This window comes from Colobus angolensis, unplaced genomic scaffold, assembly GCF_000951035.1.
Source record: "Colobus angolensis palliatus isolate OR3802 unplaced genomic scaffold, Cang.pa_1.0 Scaffold92, whole genome shotgun sequence".
Classification (NCBI taxonomy): domain Eukaryota; kingdom Metazoa; phylum Chordata; class Mammalia; order Primates; family Cercopithecidae; genus Colobus; species Colobus angolensis.
The window spans coordinates 10267618-10285757 of NW_012123154.1; the positions used below are offsets into that span (position 1 = coordinate 10267618).

The 18140-nt window shown below is 39.8% G+C and overlaps 1 protein-coding gene across 6 annotated transcripts in view; it reads right to left on the reverse strand.

Annotated features, from left to right (window-relative positions):
- The window catches only part of SDCBP (syndecan binding protein (syntenin)), a 30691-nt gene extending 23712 nt beyond the window's left edge, over positions 1-6979 (reverse strand). For 3 of the 6 annotated variants that reach the window (XM_011931956.1, XM_011931953.1, XM_011931951.1), the window contains exon 1: positions 6690-6979. The gene's annotated coding sequence lies outside the window, so the exon portion shown is untranslated. The remainder of the gene's footprint in view (positions 1-6689) is intronic. The other 3 variants (XM_011931954.1, XM_011931952.1, XM_011931955.1) reach the window with 1 other exon arrangement.
- Between the last annotated feature and the right edge of the window lie 11161 nt (positions 6980-18140).

The following is an 18140-nucleotide window of genomic DNA, read 5'->3' on the forward strand; positions in this document are numbered from 1 at the left end:
CTTTTGTCTCCCCAAGGAGAAGCCAGGAGTTGAGGATTTTCTCCTGCTGGTTTCATGCTGAGAGTGGGGGAGGGACCATGGTGAGTGCATGCTCAACTGTCAACTTTGTTTTCAATGACCCCACAACCTGGTGCCCTTTCCTGTCAGAACTTATATTGAGGCAAAATAAAAACCAGACCCTTGGGCAGACCTCTGAAAAATCTGAATGTCAAACATATGTTTCAGTGTTCTCTTTCCCTCCCCAAGGAAAAACCAGGAGCCTGGAGTTTCCTCTCGCTCATGCCATGCTGAGCCAGGGGAATGAACTATGGTGAGCAAGTAGGATGAATTTTCCTACCATCTTCACTGCAGCTGGTTTACTGCTCACCTAGAATGCAGGAGCCTCTTAAGTAGCTTCTGGATTTCTTACAAAGAGGTCTGGTGTGTGTATTGTTATTGAATCAATATTTCTGTGGGGAGAAGAAGTGTGTGGGCTTTCTACTGCACCTTCTTGCTGATATTACACATCTTTTATTTGTTTCTTTTCTAATTTCTCTGGCTATAATCTCCAGTACAATGGTGAATAGTAGTGGCCTGGTACAGTCCTTAAGGGAAAAACAGAATCTGGGTTTGTGGGGAAAAAAAAAAAAATTCACTCTTGAGAGAGCACTATCAAAGATGATTTAATTGTATTAATCCAGGAGAACAAAGTGAATTACCTTCTTTGGTTCAAAGGATCAATTTCTTAGCAGCCTTTTCTTTAAACACAATTTTTTTGTCTTATTTAAACTTTCAGCCATTCTATCAACATAAAATGCATATGATAAATATACAAAATGTAAAGCAAGTTGCAATATCAACAACCAAAATGCACTGAAAAGAATGTTACCTGGCCATCTAATATTATTTCTATTTTTGATTTCTTTTTTTGATTCTGTCACTGGCTAACTTCAAAATCCCACTGTTCTCATGAAAAATGAAGTGGTTTCCTAACTTTTCTCTCCATAGAAGTTTCTCTTCAAATAAATATTAACTGAAGTTGTCTGAACAACTCTTGAGTTAATTCACACACCAGCAACTCAAGCCTAGAAGAAAAATGAACTTTCAATTTTTTTAAAAAAATAACAAATATTACCGTAATTTACACTTAAGTAAAAAGTAAGTTTCAGGTTTGCTTTAAGTGTATTGATCTTAATTAACTCTCTCACAAAGCATTCCTCAATTTTACTTTCTTGACCCATTTCATTAAATTTCTTTCCAAGTATTAAAATGTTGTAGCTGCATACCACTGACTGACTATTTGCCACCCAGGTCACATGCTTCCATGCCTGCATATTTTTGTAAAAGGTGCATTCTCTTCCAGGAATGTCCTTCCAGGACTTCTCCACCGATCAAATTCCTAGTTAGCCTTGAGGCCTAGGTCAAGTGTCAGCTTCTTAGAAGCGGGTGACTTTGATGGCTTCAGTTGGATATTATTTGCTCCTCCCAACTCCTCTCAACTCTGCCTTAGATTATAGCTAGTACATGTTTATCTCCACTACTTAAAGGCAGGACTCACATTCAATATATTTCAGCATAAATGCTTTTTCCTCATCCTCAAAGATATCAAATGTAGCTAGGTGCAGTACCTGTAATCCCAACAGTTTGGGAGAACAAGGTGAGCGGATCACTTGAGCCCAGGAGTTTGTGACCAGCTTGGGCAACGTGGAGAAACCCCATCTCTACAAAAAATATAAAAAAGTAGCCAGGGACAGCGGCACATGCCTGTAGTCCCAGCTACTCAGGGGGCTGAGGTAGGAGGACCACCTGAGCGAAGGAGATTGAGGCTGCAGTGAGCTGTGGTCACGCCACCACATTCTAACCTGGGTGGACAGACTGACACTCTGTCTCACTAATGAAAAAAAAAAACTTTTTAAAAAGAAGACATCAAATGTTAGTATTTTGACAAATGTCATCAAAACAACAGTAAATAAGATAACTTTAAACACTTATTGAAAAGATCAAAATATTCTTAGGGCAAGTCCGTACTTTTGAAGCTAACAGTGTAAAAAGCCTAACAGTGTAAAAAACCTAGCAGTGTAAAAAATAAAGCATTTATCATTTGTGGAAATGATAAATGCTTTATTTTTCTGAAGGGCTCCATTAAGTCACTTGTATATTATATTTAAATCTTTGACCTAATGGGAACGTCAGAAACACAGCCCTTTTTCAAGAACCACAAAGCTAACTCCGGGAAATCCTCCTAATTGTGGCTGGAATTTTATAATGACCAATAATGAGGTTTAAGAGGATTCTGAAAGTAACTATTACATCAGTGTAAGAATCTCATTTTACCTCACTTGCAACTCTTATCAAACATTATTATTGTATGAACTATACTACAGAATTTTGTCTCTAGGCTTTCCTTCAAGCTGAGTAATCACTAAGAAGATAAAACTCCCAAATCTACTCTGTAAGAGTTTGATCAAACCTTCCTGACCACTACAGCTTTTTTCCACTGGCCTAATTCCTTGGAAAGAAATGGTACTGCCCACAAACCCTTTGATCAGGTTTGGCCCACACTACAATATTTGCAATCTCTGTGACTCACTTCACGCCTTATGAAAGGCCCCTAAACCCAATGTATCTCAGGCCTCAGAAGTAACTCCCAAATAGTTTCTATTAAGAGATCTTTCAGTGGTTGGGACAGTTTCAGGACTTCTTCAGAACACCAAAACGCTATATATATATATGTGTGTGTGTGTGTGTGTGTGTGTGTATTTATATTTTGTCTGCCTCAGTACCAAGTTTTCCATTTGTCCCTCAACCCCCTCAGGGCAATATCAGAGTAATGTCCTTGAAGTCTTTAAATATATGTACAGAACAAAGGCCTTCAACTTAAATACTGTATGTGATATTTTGGAATTCTAGTTTATTTGCTCTCTGGATATAATATTCTGATTAATGAAGTAGGAAACACTGGCAAAGTTTTCCAAATAATGGCAATACTCATCATTTTCTGAGTTATTAACCTTACCCCACCTCAAACCACCAATTACAATTGGCCTCGCTTAAAAATGGCATGTGACTGTTTAAGGTGAAATAATGTTTATTTGCTTCTTTTAATCTAAGCTATTAAAACAGGAGTTCCCAACCCCTGGGCCATGGACCAGAACCAGTCGGTGGCCCATTGGGAACCAGGCCACCCACAGCAGGTGAGTGGCAGGTGAGCCAGCATTACCACCTGAGCTCTACCTCCTGTCAGATCAGCGGCAGCATTAGATTCTCATAGGAGCAGGAACCCTATTGTGAACTGCACTGCAAGGGATCTAGGTTAAACTTTCCTTGTGAAATAGTTTCATCCTGAAACCATCCCCCTATCCCGTCCGTGGAAAAACTATCTTCCATGAAACCAGTCCCTGGTGCCAAAAATGTCGGGAATCCTTGTATTAAAAACATCTTGGGATAATAAAAATTTAGGACTGCAGAATCATTGATTTTTTTTAAAAAATTACATGACAGTTGATAAGTAATTAGTTGATGTTGCCTATTTCAACTACTGATATCTTCAAAACCAGAAAATTTTGGAGTAATAATTTGGGTTTCTTTTGTTGAAGCAGTTATAAAATTTCTAGTAAAGTTGTGTTTCATTATTTAACTTCTGCAAACTATTCATAAAATGACTGAAAAATTTAAAATATAAAAATAAAGTATCAGGCCAGGAACCATGTGGCTCATGCCTGTAATCCTAGCACTTTCGGAGGCTGAGACAGGAGGACTGCTTGAGCCCAGGAGTTCAAGACCAGCCTGAGCAACATAGCAAGATTCCATCTCTAAAAAAAAATAAAAACCAAAAAATGAAAAAATAAAGTATCCATTGGACCCAGATGGTAAGCATTCCAGATGGCTCATACATGAGGTCTAGAAACACCATTTGATATATCCTAAGCAGTCTTCCAGAGCAATGTTTCTTAATCTGGCTAATCATCACAGCCAAATTACCCGAGGCTCTAGTTATTATAAAAACAGCTTCCTGGGCAGACACAGATTTCATGGAAGGACTTAGGAACTCTTCTTTTTAATAAATATCCTGGGAGTTTCTGATGATCAGCCATTAAGAAGTATATCCATATGAAGTCCACTCTAAGTAGAATATTTAATCCTTACCAATAGGATTCCATTTCTCACCTAGTGAATTGGCAAAAATCCAAAGTTTGACAACATTCTCTGATAGCAAGGCTTTGAGAAACACTCATATACTACTAATGGGAGCGTAAACTAGTACAATTACCATGGAGAGTGAGTTTGCAGTATCTACCGAAATTCTAAATTCAGATACCCTCCAACTCTGCAGTATCACTTCAGGTCTCAAAACCTGAAGTGTACAAATATATGTGCACAAAGGAAGCAACATATGTAAAAGTTTATTCACCGCAGCACTGACTGTAACAGCAAAAGACTTGAAAGCTATATATGCTGATATTAGAAAAGCTCCAATATTATCACTAACTGGAAAAATAACAGCAAAATGTGGAGCAGTATATAAAATGTTAATGTTTGTGTTAAAAGGAAGCAAATACAGCTTATATGTTTGCCTGTGTAGATATAAAATACCCCTAGAAGAATACCTAAGAAATGTAAAAAAGTTGCCTGCCTGCCTGCCAGGAGACTCGATACTATATACCTATTTACACTGCTTAAATTTTGAGACATGTGACTGTTTACTCAAAAACAATATATTTACAAAAGATGTTGGCAGCACTCGAAAAGAAATTAATAAATGCTAACGTAACTATTGCTAAAAGTAGAAAGTATTTTAAAGTTATTTGGGGGAGCTTTTTTTTTTTTTTAGAATCTCTTGGCATTTAATACCTATAAAAAGTACCCAAATCTGGCAAAAACAGAGAAAATAGTTGTGTCACGCTCATTTTAAGAAACTCTTTAAACAGTACATTTAACCGGCAACCATTAGCAAATTCTTCCCCTATTGTTCCTCTTTTTCTCCTTTTTACATCTTTTCCTATAATGCCCAAAACTAAAAGTTAATGTCTCCAAAGTTAAATTTAGTTTATAACAGAGTGATTACTTACTGACCATTTTAAAAGTCATTCTACTACTTTTTATTCTGTGCCACAAACCACTTGATTTGTAATATTTATGTACCATTTAAGGCACAAAAGTTTATAGAATTAAGTTGGTAACACAGAAGACAAAAGGACATATTTTCTACCGTTATCCCTCAATCTTAAACAGGAAAATAAAGACTGAACAAATTTGAGTTTTAACTAATCACATATACATTTAGAAATCAATTTAATTTAAAAGGCCCGCAGTTGTTTTTCAATGTAAATGTCCTCCTTTAATCAACTATTTATTTTTGAAACAAGCAGATATTAAGAGTTTGGTAAGCCGAGCGTATTTTCTAAGCTATGTACGCAAAGGAAACAGTAAACTTGTCTGTGGTTATACAGACTTGATAATCTAGAAACTCCTTTCAAAAATGGGCACATTCGAAGATTCCATGACTCAATAATCCCACTTTGGTAAAAGTGAAACTTTCCACATCCATATGCCTTCCCTTTCCCATTATTACAAGGAAATCCTGAAAGGAAGCCTCTGAGTCGTCAGATCTCAGGGGTATTTCCTTCTAAACACACCCAACTGGAAACGTTTCTCCCTCAGGTCCAACTTCTCCAGGAAAAAGCTCAGGGCGAAAAACCTCTCCCCACCCCCTTCCAAAAAAAGTCAAGGCTTCGCCCACTAAACAAACACTTCCTTCCTCCTTTCAAATCCAGGACTTCCCGAATAACCCAAAAGGAGGGTGATTAAGTACAGACCAACAAACGCGGAGCACTGGGAGGAACCGTGACCAGAGGCTCTTTCTTTACTCAACTCGAGATCGTATCGAGGAGAAAACAAGGATCGAGAGACTGTCCCAGGAAGAACCCCAGAGCTGGGGCGGGGGCTGCCGGCGTTCACCCGGCAGGGCCTCCGGGATCAGCCGGCCCCGGCCCCGGCCCCAGCCCCAGCCCCAGCCCCAGCCCCAGCCCCAGCCCCAGCCCCAGCCCCAGCCCCAGCCCCAGCCCCAGCCCCAGCCCCAGCCCCAGCCCCAGCCCCAGCCCCAGCCCCAGCCCCAGCCCCAGCCCCAGCCCCAGCCCCAGCCCCAGCCCCAGCCCCAGCCCCAGCCCCAGCCCCAGCCCCAGCCCCAGCCCCAGCCCCAGCCCCAGCCCCAGCCCCAGCCCCAGCCCCAGCCCCAGCCCCAGCCCCAGCCCCAGCCCCAGCCCCAGCCCCAGCCCCAGCCCCAGCCCCAGCCCCAGCCCCAGCCCCAGCCCCAGCCCCAGCCCCAGCCCCAGCCCCAGCCCCAGCCCCAGCCCCAGCCCCAGCCCCAGCCCCAGCCCCAGCCCCAGCCCCAGCCCCAGCCCCAGCCCCAGCCCCAGCCCCAGCCCCAGCCCCAGCCCCAGCCCCAGCCCCAGCCCCAGCCCAGGCAGGAGCCCGAAACCCGCGGGGTCGCGGCAGGCAGAGCGCGCTGCTCCCGCAAACTTACCCCCGGCCAGCAGGACGCAGGGAGGGGCGCGGAGCACCCTGAGGAGAGGGCGTCGCCGCTGCCTCCCGAAAACGGCTGCGACCGGTATGCAGTCCGTGAAGTGACCCGGGGACTCTCACGCCTCTGCCCCAAGTCCCCGCGCCCAGGACCCGGCACCGGCGTCCCTCCTCCCCCCTTGGCCTCTCACCTAGCCCACAAGGAACCGCTGGCCGCCACCGCCTCCGGTCACTGGCACGGACTTCTGAGGCCCGAGGGTAAGAAAGCGGCGCGCGCCCGAGGACCGCCCCCGAGGCGCGTCATGGCACCGCCCCCACCTTCAGCCCGCGCAGGCGCACGGCGCCGGGTCAGGTGATCACGTCCCTAAGGTAACGGGGCGTTAGGGGTAAAGAGGCCTGGGCGTGGGTCGTTCCTGCAGCTCCAGGTGTCCGGTAGTGCGGGGCGGTCCATGCTGGCCGCTCTCCGCTGCCCAGCGGTTATGCTCCCAGTCTTCTCCGCTCTTCGGCAGTTCGTGCCCGCGGGCCCCGTGCCACCCACTCACTACTGTGTGTATCGCAGCTCACGGTCGCTTGGTTCTCGTCGCCTCCAATTCAAAGAGGTCTTGGGAGCCCATGCTCCCTCTTGGGATGCCTTCGACTTCCACCACTGCTGCCCTAGTAACACTCTCCGCTTGCCGTACCTGTCCACTCGAGGCTCAGAAACGTTCCTCTCACGACCCCTTCGCAACTCCTGCTTAATTTTTCTGTTTGAAATTTGGGTGTTGGGGTTGGGGGGGGGAGGGAGCATATTACTCTGTCCGCCTGAGCTAATATTCCTTCTCTGTTGAGAGTTACTTGTGGTGATGCGCAAAAGTAATTGCTTCCCAGTACGAAAACATAACGATCATTTCTTGAGGGCTGATTTTGTGCCAGCCATAGCTCTACGAACTTAATGTATGGTCTTATTTGGTCTTCACATCAGTCTATAAAATAAATACAACATCCCATTACAAAGAAACTGAGGCACAGTTTACCCAAGAGTAATCGTAGTTACCATGGAATACTATAGAGTCCTTGACAAAATAGCATTTACAAGCTGTTTATTTCTAGCTAAATTAGTGCCACAATAATTTAATATGTGGCAAAACTAATAAAAATCTGAGTGTAAAAGAGGTGACAGCTAAAGATGAAAACTTTGCCGTCAGTAAAGTTATAGTTAGGCTGATGAAATGGACATTTAAAAATAACTACAAGGTAGATTGGGAAGGAAGATATACAACTTTCTGCTTTCAGATGAGATGATTTCTAACATGGAAAATCTGGAAAAAATTGACACTCCTTCTCTAAAAAAATAGAATGAAAAGCAATTATAGCAAGTTTGCATGAACAAGTTTAAAACAGACTCATTCTAAGCCAAAATGCTTGGGACCAGAAATGTTTCCAATTTGGGATTTTTTTTTTTTTTTTTACTTTTGTAATATTTGCATTATATACTTATGGGTTTACCATCCCTACTCCAAAACCCAAAATGCTCCCGTGAGCATTTCCCTTGGTCCTCATGTCAGCACTCAAAAAGTTTCATATTTTGGAGTAGTTCATATTTTGGATTTCTGTACTAGGAATAGTCGACCTGCATACATGGTCTGTTGTTTTATTATATACCAGCAATAAACAGTTGGTATTTGAAATTAAAAATAAATAACCACTGACATTAGCACCAAAATAAAATGAAATACTTAGGTGTAAATCTAACAAAATATGTAAAAGGTTTATACAAGAAAAACTACAAAGTTCTAATAAAAAAAAGTTCCAATGAAAACCACAAAGTTCAAAGGAGATCTAAATAAATCTAAAGATATTCCATTTTCATGGATAGGAGTACTTGATGTTTAACTGTCAGTTCTGCCCGACTTAATCTATAGATCTGATACAATCTCAATCAAAATCCCAGCAAGTTATTTTGTGGTTGTTAACTGATTCTAAAGTTTATATGGAAAAATGAAAGACCCAGAAGAGCCAAACCAATACTAAAGGAGAGGAACAAAGTCAGAGGCCTAACAGTACCTTAGTTCAGGCTGTTGGAACAAATTACCATAGATTGTGTGGCTTAAACAACAGAAATTTGTTTCTCACATCTCTGAAGTCTGAGAAGCCCAAAATCAAGTTGCTGGCAGATCTGGAAATCTGGTGAGGGCTCACTTTTGGGTGTGCAGATGGCAGTCTTCCCATTGTATCCCCACATGGCAGAAAATGAGACAGATAAAGCAAATTCTCTTCTATCTGTTCTTATTAGGGCATTAATTTCATTGCGAGGGCTCAACTCTCATGAGCTAATTCTCTCTCAAAAACCTTAGGTCTAAATACCATCACATTGGAGATTAGCCCTCAACATATAAATTTTGGAGGGACACATTCAGTCCATAGAAGTACTGAACTTTGAAATTTACTGTAAAGCTATAGTAATCAAGAGAGTGTGGTATTGACAAAAGAATAGACAAATAGATCAATGGAACAGAATACAAAGCACAGAATTTGACCCAAACAGATACATTTAACAGATCTTTGGCAAAGTAGCTAAGGACAGTCTTCTCAATAAATGGTGCTGGAACAACTGGGCTTCCACATATGTAAAAAAAAAGAAAGTTGAATATAGACATAGACTTTACACCCTTTACAAAAGGTAACCAAAAATGGATCATGGACTTAAATTTAAAAGCTGAATTATAAAACTTCCAGAAGATAACATAGGAGAAAATATAGGTGACCTCAGATTTGGCAAAAAGGTTTCAGATGAAACAACAAATGCTCAGTGGAAGAAAAGGTTGATAAGTTGGGCTTTACTAAAATGAAAAACTTTTGCTTTGTAAAAGACAATGTCAAGAGAATGAGAAGACAAGCTACAGACTAGGAGAAAATATTTGTAAAAAACATGTCTGATAAAGAATTTGGGCCAAGTGTAGTGGCTCACACCTGTAATCCCAGCACTTTGGAAGGCTTAGGTGGGAGGGTTGCTTGAGCCTAGGAGTTTGAAACCAGCCTATGCCTAGGAGTTTGAAACCAGACCCTATCTCTAAACAAAAAATAAAATTAGCTGGATATGGTGGCAGACACCTACAGTCCCAGCTGCTTGGGAGGCTGAGGTGGGAGGATCAGTTGATCCGAGGAGTTTGAGGCCAGCCTGGGCAACATAGTGGGAACCCATCTCTGTTTTATGTAAAAAAAAATTGTATTCCAAATGCGCAAACAGCAGTTAAACCTCAACAATAATAAAACAAGCCAACTAAAAATTGGACAAAAGATCTGAACAGACATTTCACCAAAGAAGATGGATATGGCAAATAAGTATGTAAAAAGAAGCTCAACATCACATAACATTAGGGAACTGCAAATTAAAACATCAATGAGATACCACTATACACCTATTAGAATGGCTAAAATCCAAAATATTGACAACATCAAATGCCAACTAGAGTGACAAACTCTCATTGCTGGTGGGAATGCAGAATTGTACAGCCACCTTGAGACAATTCAGAAGTTTCTTATAAAGCTAAACATAGTCTTGCCATATGAACCATGAATCATGTTCCTAGGTATTTACTCATATTGGCTGAAAATTTATGTCCACACAAAAGCTACACATGAATATTTAAGGAGGCTTTATTCATAATTGCCAAAAATTGGAAACAAACAAGATGTCTTTCAATAGGTTAATGAAGAAACAAACTGTGGTACATCCATGAAATTGAATATCATTCAACAGTGAACAGTGAGCTATCAAGTCTTCATAAGACATGGGAAAGTCAGGCACAGTGGGACTCACCTGTAGTCCCCACTACTAGAAAGGCTGGGGCAGGAGGGTCACTTGAGCCTCAGAGTTCAAGGCTGCAGTCCATGAATAGACACTCCACTCCAGCCTGGAGAGCATAGTGAGACCTCATTTCTAAATTAAAAAAAAAAAAAGGAGATTGATAAATGCATTTTTCTAAGTGAATAAGCCAGTCTAAAAAGACTACATATGGTATAGCTCCAACATTGTGACATGCTGGAAAAAGCAAAATTATAGAGACAGTAAAAAGATAAATGGTTGCCAGGGGTTTGGGGGAGATGCAGGTGGGTGAGTAGGTGAAGCACAGGGGATTTGTATGGTAGTGAAGCTATTCTGTATGATACTATAATGATTGATACATAGCATTATGCATTTGTCAAAAACCATAGGACAGTATGTGGTATAATAAATAAATAATATATATATATATATAAAGTCTTTGTCTCTGGCTCCTGATACAGAGATTCAAAAACCCTTGGAATATCCTTAGTGATAGAAATGCCTTTGTTATGCTGATGAGGTAGTTTGTGTCAGGGGAGTGAGGAAGAGGGGACTTAAAAAGCTTCAGGATGGAGGCTTGTCACCAGAAACACTGAGCATGTGATTAGGCTTGGAACTACTGAAAAGAGTAACATGATTAGATTTGCATTTGAAATGATTACTCTGGTTACTGCTTGGAGGATGAATTGGATGTGGTAATAAGTCTGAGATGTGGGGAGTTGTACTAGGAGACTGCTGCAGTCATCTTGATGTGACAATTACATTGAAGATGGAAATAATAAAAAATTTTAAAAAGATTAGGATAAAGAATCAGGAAGAACTTGTGGTTGGTAGGATGTGGATTAATTACAGGGACATGTGTAAAATGAGTACCAGGATTCTGGGATGAGGAAATACGTGGATGTTGGCACATTTGCTGAGATGGGGTTCGCTAAGATGAGCAGATTTTGGAGATGGGAAAAGTAGAAGATTGTCTTCGGATTTATTAAATTTGGAATAACCCATGAGTTATCAGTTGTGCTAGGCTGAATGATGCCCCCTCCAAAGATGTCCACATCCTAATCTGCAAAACTGTAAATATGCTACCTTATATAGTAAAAGAAACTTTGCAGATGTTATTAAATTAAGCATTTTTACATGAGGAAATAGTCCTGGATTATCAAGGTAGGCCTGATGCAATCATGAGAGTGCTTATAAGAGGGAAAGATTGAAGGTCCAAAGTTGGTAGAATTAGATATAAGGAAGAAAGCAGAGATTGAAATGATGTGACTGTGAGTCAAAGGACATCAGCAAGCTCTAGAAGTTGGAAAAGATAAGCAACAGATTCTCTCCTAGAGCCTCCAAAAGAAACCAGCCCTGTCTACACCTTGACAGAATAATCTTGAACTGCTGATCACCTATGTCTGCAGAAGAATGAAGACTTACTCCCTTGTGAAAGAAGAAAAAGGATGTGAAAATCTGTATATTGAATGATGAAAGCCCTGACCATTTGTTTTTCATCTGCCCTTTGGCTTCAAGGACACTAGTGGTCAGATTTATACCCATCCCTTGCCCCTGCTCAGGCAGAAGATTGAAAGATGTCTCCCTAGAAAAACTGAGCAACTCAAGAAAAAGGACTTAAAGATACTGACAGTTCGCCTCATCCCCCTGTAATGAAGTCCCATCCTTGCCCTGAGTCATCTTTTTATCCCCTCTTAAAAGTGAGCAGATACACCAAGATTCCCCAAAATTTGAAAAAGCCTCTAGCATGAAAGGCAGAAGATAAAAGAAACAAAAAAAGGAAGAAAGGATGACACAGATGGTTAAAAATCTATTATGAACCTTTTTCAGAAAGATAAAGAAGATATTTAATTCGTAAAAGAGGAACAGAATAATATTTTAAAGGAACATTCAAAATGTTATGTTTAAAAAAGATGTTTGAAATGAAAAAGTATTATGATGAAAATTTAAAAAATGTATATACTCCAGCTCTCTTATGATTAAAAGAAAAAAATTGATAGAAGGTGTGGGAGATAAAGTCAAATAAATCTTCCAGAAATGAGAACTAAAAAGGTAATAAATGTAAGAGAAAAAATAAGATAATGGATTGATACGGTAAGTTCAGTGTCCAAATACTAGAAGTACCTGAAAGAGCATATGGAAAGGAAGAAATTATCAAACTCATGCACAGATAGTACCAGAGCTGGACAACAGGTATCTCCAGGTTAATAGGATGCACTAATTGCCCAGAACAATTAACTATACGAAAGACTCACACAATAACACATCATTGTGATATTAGAGAATATGAGAGAAAAGAGAGAACCCTAAAAGTTTCCACATAGAAGAAACAGGTACATACCCATGACAGGAAATCTTAATGGCATTGGGCTTCTCAACAGAAATGCTTGAAGCTAGTGGATAATGGAGCAATGCCTTCTGAATTATAAGAGAAAGTTATTTCTAACCTAGAAGTCTAAACATAGCCAAATATGTCATTCAAGTGTGATAGAATAAAGACATTTAATCCAAATAAGGAATCAAAGTTTACCTCTCATGCTCCCTTTGTTAAGAAATTAAAGCTGTACTTGTTCCAAAAACATAAGACTACAACAACAAAAAGGAAAAGGAGGTGACAGGGTTCCCACAACACTGGGGCACAAGAAAGAGGCAAACAAAGTTACAGAATGTTGTTGAAGGGAGGGCCTTGGATGACAGTCATGTAGAAGGCCCAGAAAGTAGAAATCCAAGTTGGAATTGGATGATAGAAGATCCTAGAAGGAATGTCTCAGAGAAAAACTGCGTGTTCGAACATAGTGAGGGACTCTTGCTTCTGGTAGAAAATGGGGAAGGGAGGAAAGAGGTAAATTGACCAAAATGTAGTCATATTACTCTACATGACTCATTTTCGAATAATATTTATGAAAACATAGTAAGATCAACATATTATTAGTGTAGGCCCAAACCATGATCATAGGTTAACTATGGATACTAATTTAGTTATTTTCCAGAACATGTTACTTTCTTTAGAACTTTCAGTGGTCTGATGTAAAAATAAATCCACAAATATAAATATACTGTTACCAAAGATATTATTGCATAAAAAATCTCTTTAATATTCCACACTATGCCTAAAGTACAGCATTCTTTATTCAAAATGATACTTCTTAGGTCTCTTCTTGGTTTATAATGTTGCTTATGGGTAGGAATAAAGATGAGAATAATTGCCATATGTTTTTATTAAATTTTCAGAACTGATAATTTAATATTTTTGACATATCAGTATAATACTATGATCGTAATTATCACTATTGCTCTTTCTGAAGGTTTTATTTCACAGTAAATGATTTTTTAAAAGTTGATCATTTGCAGATCACTTGCTCTGTTGAATTATGGAACTTCCTCTTCCTTTTAAAAATCTCAGTCACATGACAAATAAATCAGCCTGCCCTAAACTCCTTATAATATCAGTCTTTGTTCCAGAACACATTTCCCCTCTCAGGGTTTTATGTTCCATCAGGAAGATTATGAACAATGTTTTGTTGACCAGTGAAACCACCACTTAAAACATTCTTCAGCTGACTTTCCTGCAACAAATTTATTTATGTACATTTAGAGGATCTCACTCGAAAGAAAATATATTCCTAAGAAGAAATATGTAAATCATGTTTTGTCAATTTAGTCACCTTCTAAATGTGCTTCTAAGGATGTTGTCTATTTGCAAAGAACATTGAAACAAATCATTTTGTAAAGCCTAGGCACTTTTGAAAGGTGAATAATTATTCCTTATTTAACATGATTTTTAACTTTAGATTTAGTATAGCTGGGTATTTAAAATAGAATATTTTCACATTTTTGCATAAATTATAATAGTCTCTATTGCTAAATTAAACATTTCTCCAGGTAGTTATAATTCTACAAACCTTTTTTTTTTTTTTTTCCAGACGGAGTCTTGCTCTGTTGCCCAGGCTGGAATGCAGTGGTGCTATCTCAGCTCACTGCAACCTCCGCCTCGTGGGTTCAAGCAATTCTCCTGCCTCAGCCTCCTGAGTAGCTGAGATTACAGGCATGCACCACCACGCCCAGCTAATTTTTGCATTTTTAGTAGAGACAGAGTTTCACCATGTTGGTCAGTCTGGTGTCAAATTTTTGACCTCGTGATCTGCCCGCCTCGGCCTCCCAAAATATTGGGATTACAGGCATGAGCCCCTGCACCCGGCCTATAAAGCTTTTCTTAAAGTTCGTCCATCATAGAATATTTTGCCATAGTGAAGAAATTATTTGTAGTAAAGATTATATCACATTCATGACCCATACCTTTTACAGGTGGTAAAAATATTGTTGGTTGACAAACCAATAAGTTAAACCTAACTTGTAAATATAAGTTAAATTAACTTATAACTCATAATACAGCGTTTGGATTTTCTTTCAAAGATGTGTTGAATTCTGCTTTCCTAAAAAATTAAAACAAATTTTACGTGTTTAGAAAAGTCTCCCCTTCACAAAATAAGACCATTTTATGGGGCTACCAAAAACCGTTAAAGCAAAGGTGAATTGACTTGTGACTTTTTTTTAAAGGTGTTTCAGTTGTTGACTGGGTCATTTGTTTTAGTTCTAGGTCCCATTTTCTACTTTCTTGGACAGGATATTATGAATATTTATGTGGAGAGAAATTAACAAATATATTAGCCTACTTTATAGGCTGTTTATAACAGAAAATATAAAGAGGTGATCAATAATATACAAGAATATACTATCGTAAATTTGAAATAGCCATGTTGGGAAAAAGGATACAGCTCTTTCTACATCAATGTTCAAAACAATTTTTATAGAAACCCTAACTACAATATTTTGTGGCTGCTTTATAATAATATCTGGAGTATTTAAGAGCATCTGGGTGCTGTTGAGAGAGTAAAATCATTTAAGTCTCTGAATGCCTCCACATTCCATAGAGAACGTGCCACACTGGCATTTGAGCTGCCCAGGGATCCATCATTTATTGGCTGATCTCTCTCTACCAGACAGCAACGTACTCTTTCAGTGTGTTAAAACTTGTTTGCTTTTAACTGTGGAATTCGGTTTGGGATTCTTCCCTAAATTGTGAATACACACACCCTTGAAAAGAATGCCATATCCTCGGTTCCAAGTTATACATGTCCAGAAGTGTTCCAGATGTTCAGAATCAACTACAGCGGTCGTATTTGTGCAGTCAGTGTAATGCATAATTTCTCAACTGTATTTATATGGAAAATTACTGTTGCTTCTTTCATTCATTTAGTTTCTTGTATGTGGATAATTTGGAATTAAATTTATTTGACCTTTGGATATCAGCCTTATCCTTCAGCTATTAATATAGTTTGTAACTGTATAATTTTATATGGAATCAGAGGTGATCTTTTTTTCACTTTTCTTCCCTATGGTTTCTTCAGTATCAATCATTCTTTCCTCTGACCAGAACTTCCTGAGGGCTGGGGCTATACTTTAAATGGTCTTTGATGCCTGCCACAGTGCCTGAGGAACTGAAAAGGGTTGCTTCTAGAATTACCATATTTTCTTGTTTCTAAGAGCAACATTTTAAAAAACCACCTTAACAATTCAGAACTTAAGATGTCTGTAATTATCAATGTCAAAAGAATATTCCCACTGTCAGACCAAAAAGCAAGTTGAAACTTTCCCTCACCTACCCACATGTGACCTTCAACCAGGCTCCAAAGGTATCCCTTCAGCAGATTGTCACCTCAGTTCCATTTTTTGCATTTATAGCTCTCTGACAGTGAAATTTCTAACATAAACGAGGGATTCCCAATTTTTGCTGAAATTCACGCCCTCAAAAAGATTGCACAATGAAGTAACTCAAAACCATGAGGTGAGAGGCAGCTTTCAATTAAAGGCAATAAAACAAGGCCAGAAACAGATGGGATTTCCCTATCTCATCTTGCACGTATTTTAGTTCTAGTTTCCTCTCTGAGGATTAACCCCATCAGTGATTGCTCCTATGAAGTCCCAACCTTGACAAGAGAAGCCTGCTCATCAATAAACTTAACATCTGCATACAAGATGTGTCAAATGAGCAGGAGAATTTTTTCAGGATCAAGATCTAAGTTGGACATAAGGAATGAGAAATAAGTGTTTTGTCGTTGTGTAAAACCAAAGGTCTGCACAGAGGATACACAACTTGAGAAGAGCCACATGCACTATCAAAATCATAGAGCTCTTACTGTGTTTTGCACCTGTGAGGGAGGTGCAGCAATGGGGCTTCCTGACCACGCTTTAGGGAGATAGAGCAACCCCCTGGAGTGAGGCCACTGGCACAAAAGCAGGATGGTGTTCCATGTGGTTACTGCAAGTAAATCTATTAAAACTACCAGGTTTTTACGGGGACTTTTGTTGTTGTTATTATTATTATTATTATGAGACTGAGTCTCGCTATATTCCCCAGGCTGGAGTGCAGTGGTGGGATCTTGGCTCACTGCAACCTCTTTCACCTCCCGGGTTCAAGCAATTCTCGTGCCTCAGCCTCCTGAGGAAATGGGATTACAGGTGTCCAACACCGTGCCCAGCTAATTTTTGTATTTTTAATAGAGACAGGGTTTCACCATGTTGGCCAGGCTAGTCTTGAATTCCCAACCTCAGGTGATCCATCCGCCTCGGCCTCCCAAAGTGCTGGGATTATAGGCGTGAGCCACCGTGCTCGGCCAGGACATTTGAAAAGTAACAGGATGGCATCCATTTTTACTGTTCTTAAACCCGAAGAGCCAACCTAGGACACATGATCCACTCTACATAGCGGGAAATACAAGTACCATCAGCTCTCCATATTTTCACAGCTAATTCTTCTTGGCTTTCCCAATATATCTGTGAAAAACACCTTTAGACATTACTTTTTAAATATCAGATAGTCCTTCAATTCTAGTCGCCCCCAGAAGCTCCCTCTCCAGAGCCCAGTCTGAGCAGTTTGCGCTTCAGTTGTCCACACAGCTATTTTCCTGCGACTTAGTTCACCATCATCTTGGTCTTTATTCCACGCTCTCCTACACTGAGTCCTTGATTCCTGTGATCCCTTGTTCACTGTCTCATTCTGGATGAGCATGTCCTCTAGTGACTTTCTGAGAAAGGAAGCATGAAAGGTAAAATGCTTAAGACGTTGCATTTTTCAAGATTTGATTCTAGATGTTAAATAAAATTATGGAAGGAAGCAGGTTAAAAAGCCAACCCCAACGAAAGAATTGATGTTAAAATGTGAAAAAAGAGTATCAGTTATAGTTTGCTCTGAAGCTAGTCTTCTTGCTTTCTTACATACAGCTATGTCTTTGTAAAACCATATGTGCATTCACACCCAGCTTTGCATTCTACAAAAGAATACACTGGAAATAACTGGGCATATGGCACAAATAGGGCTATGGACAGACCACACCACCCAATTTTATTACAAGAACACCAACAAAAACAATAAGCCTCTATAAAATACTGGCTCAGTCAATCTCCACTAGCAGCCTACCCTGAGTAGCTTTTCAATCAGGGGCTTGCTCTTTTGAGATATAGGGGCATTTACTTTCAAGATACCAATTTTATCAGTGTTAAAAATCTGCTTCAGGGGCCTTCCTAATGTTTTCAAACAAAACTGGATAGCTTAATGTCATGAAATAGCAGTTCCTGAAACCATTAACCCAGCCTTTGCTTTCAATAAAGAAAGGTGCCACTGTAGAAGTTTTTCCCTTAAGGTGTTTGCATATTGCTAAGGCTTACTTTTTAATTGTTTACAAAGTTTCCCCTTGATTTTTTGGAAATCACATACTGGGATAATTACATGCATATCAACCAAAACAATTTCAACATTATTAGATAAATATCACTCTCC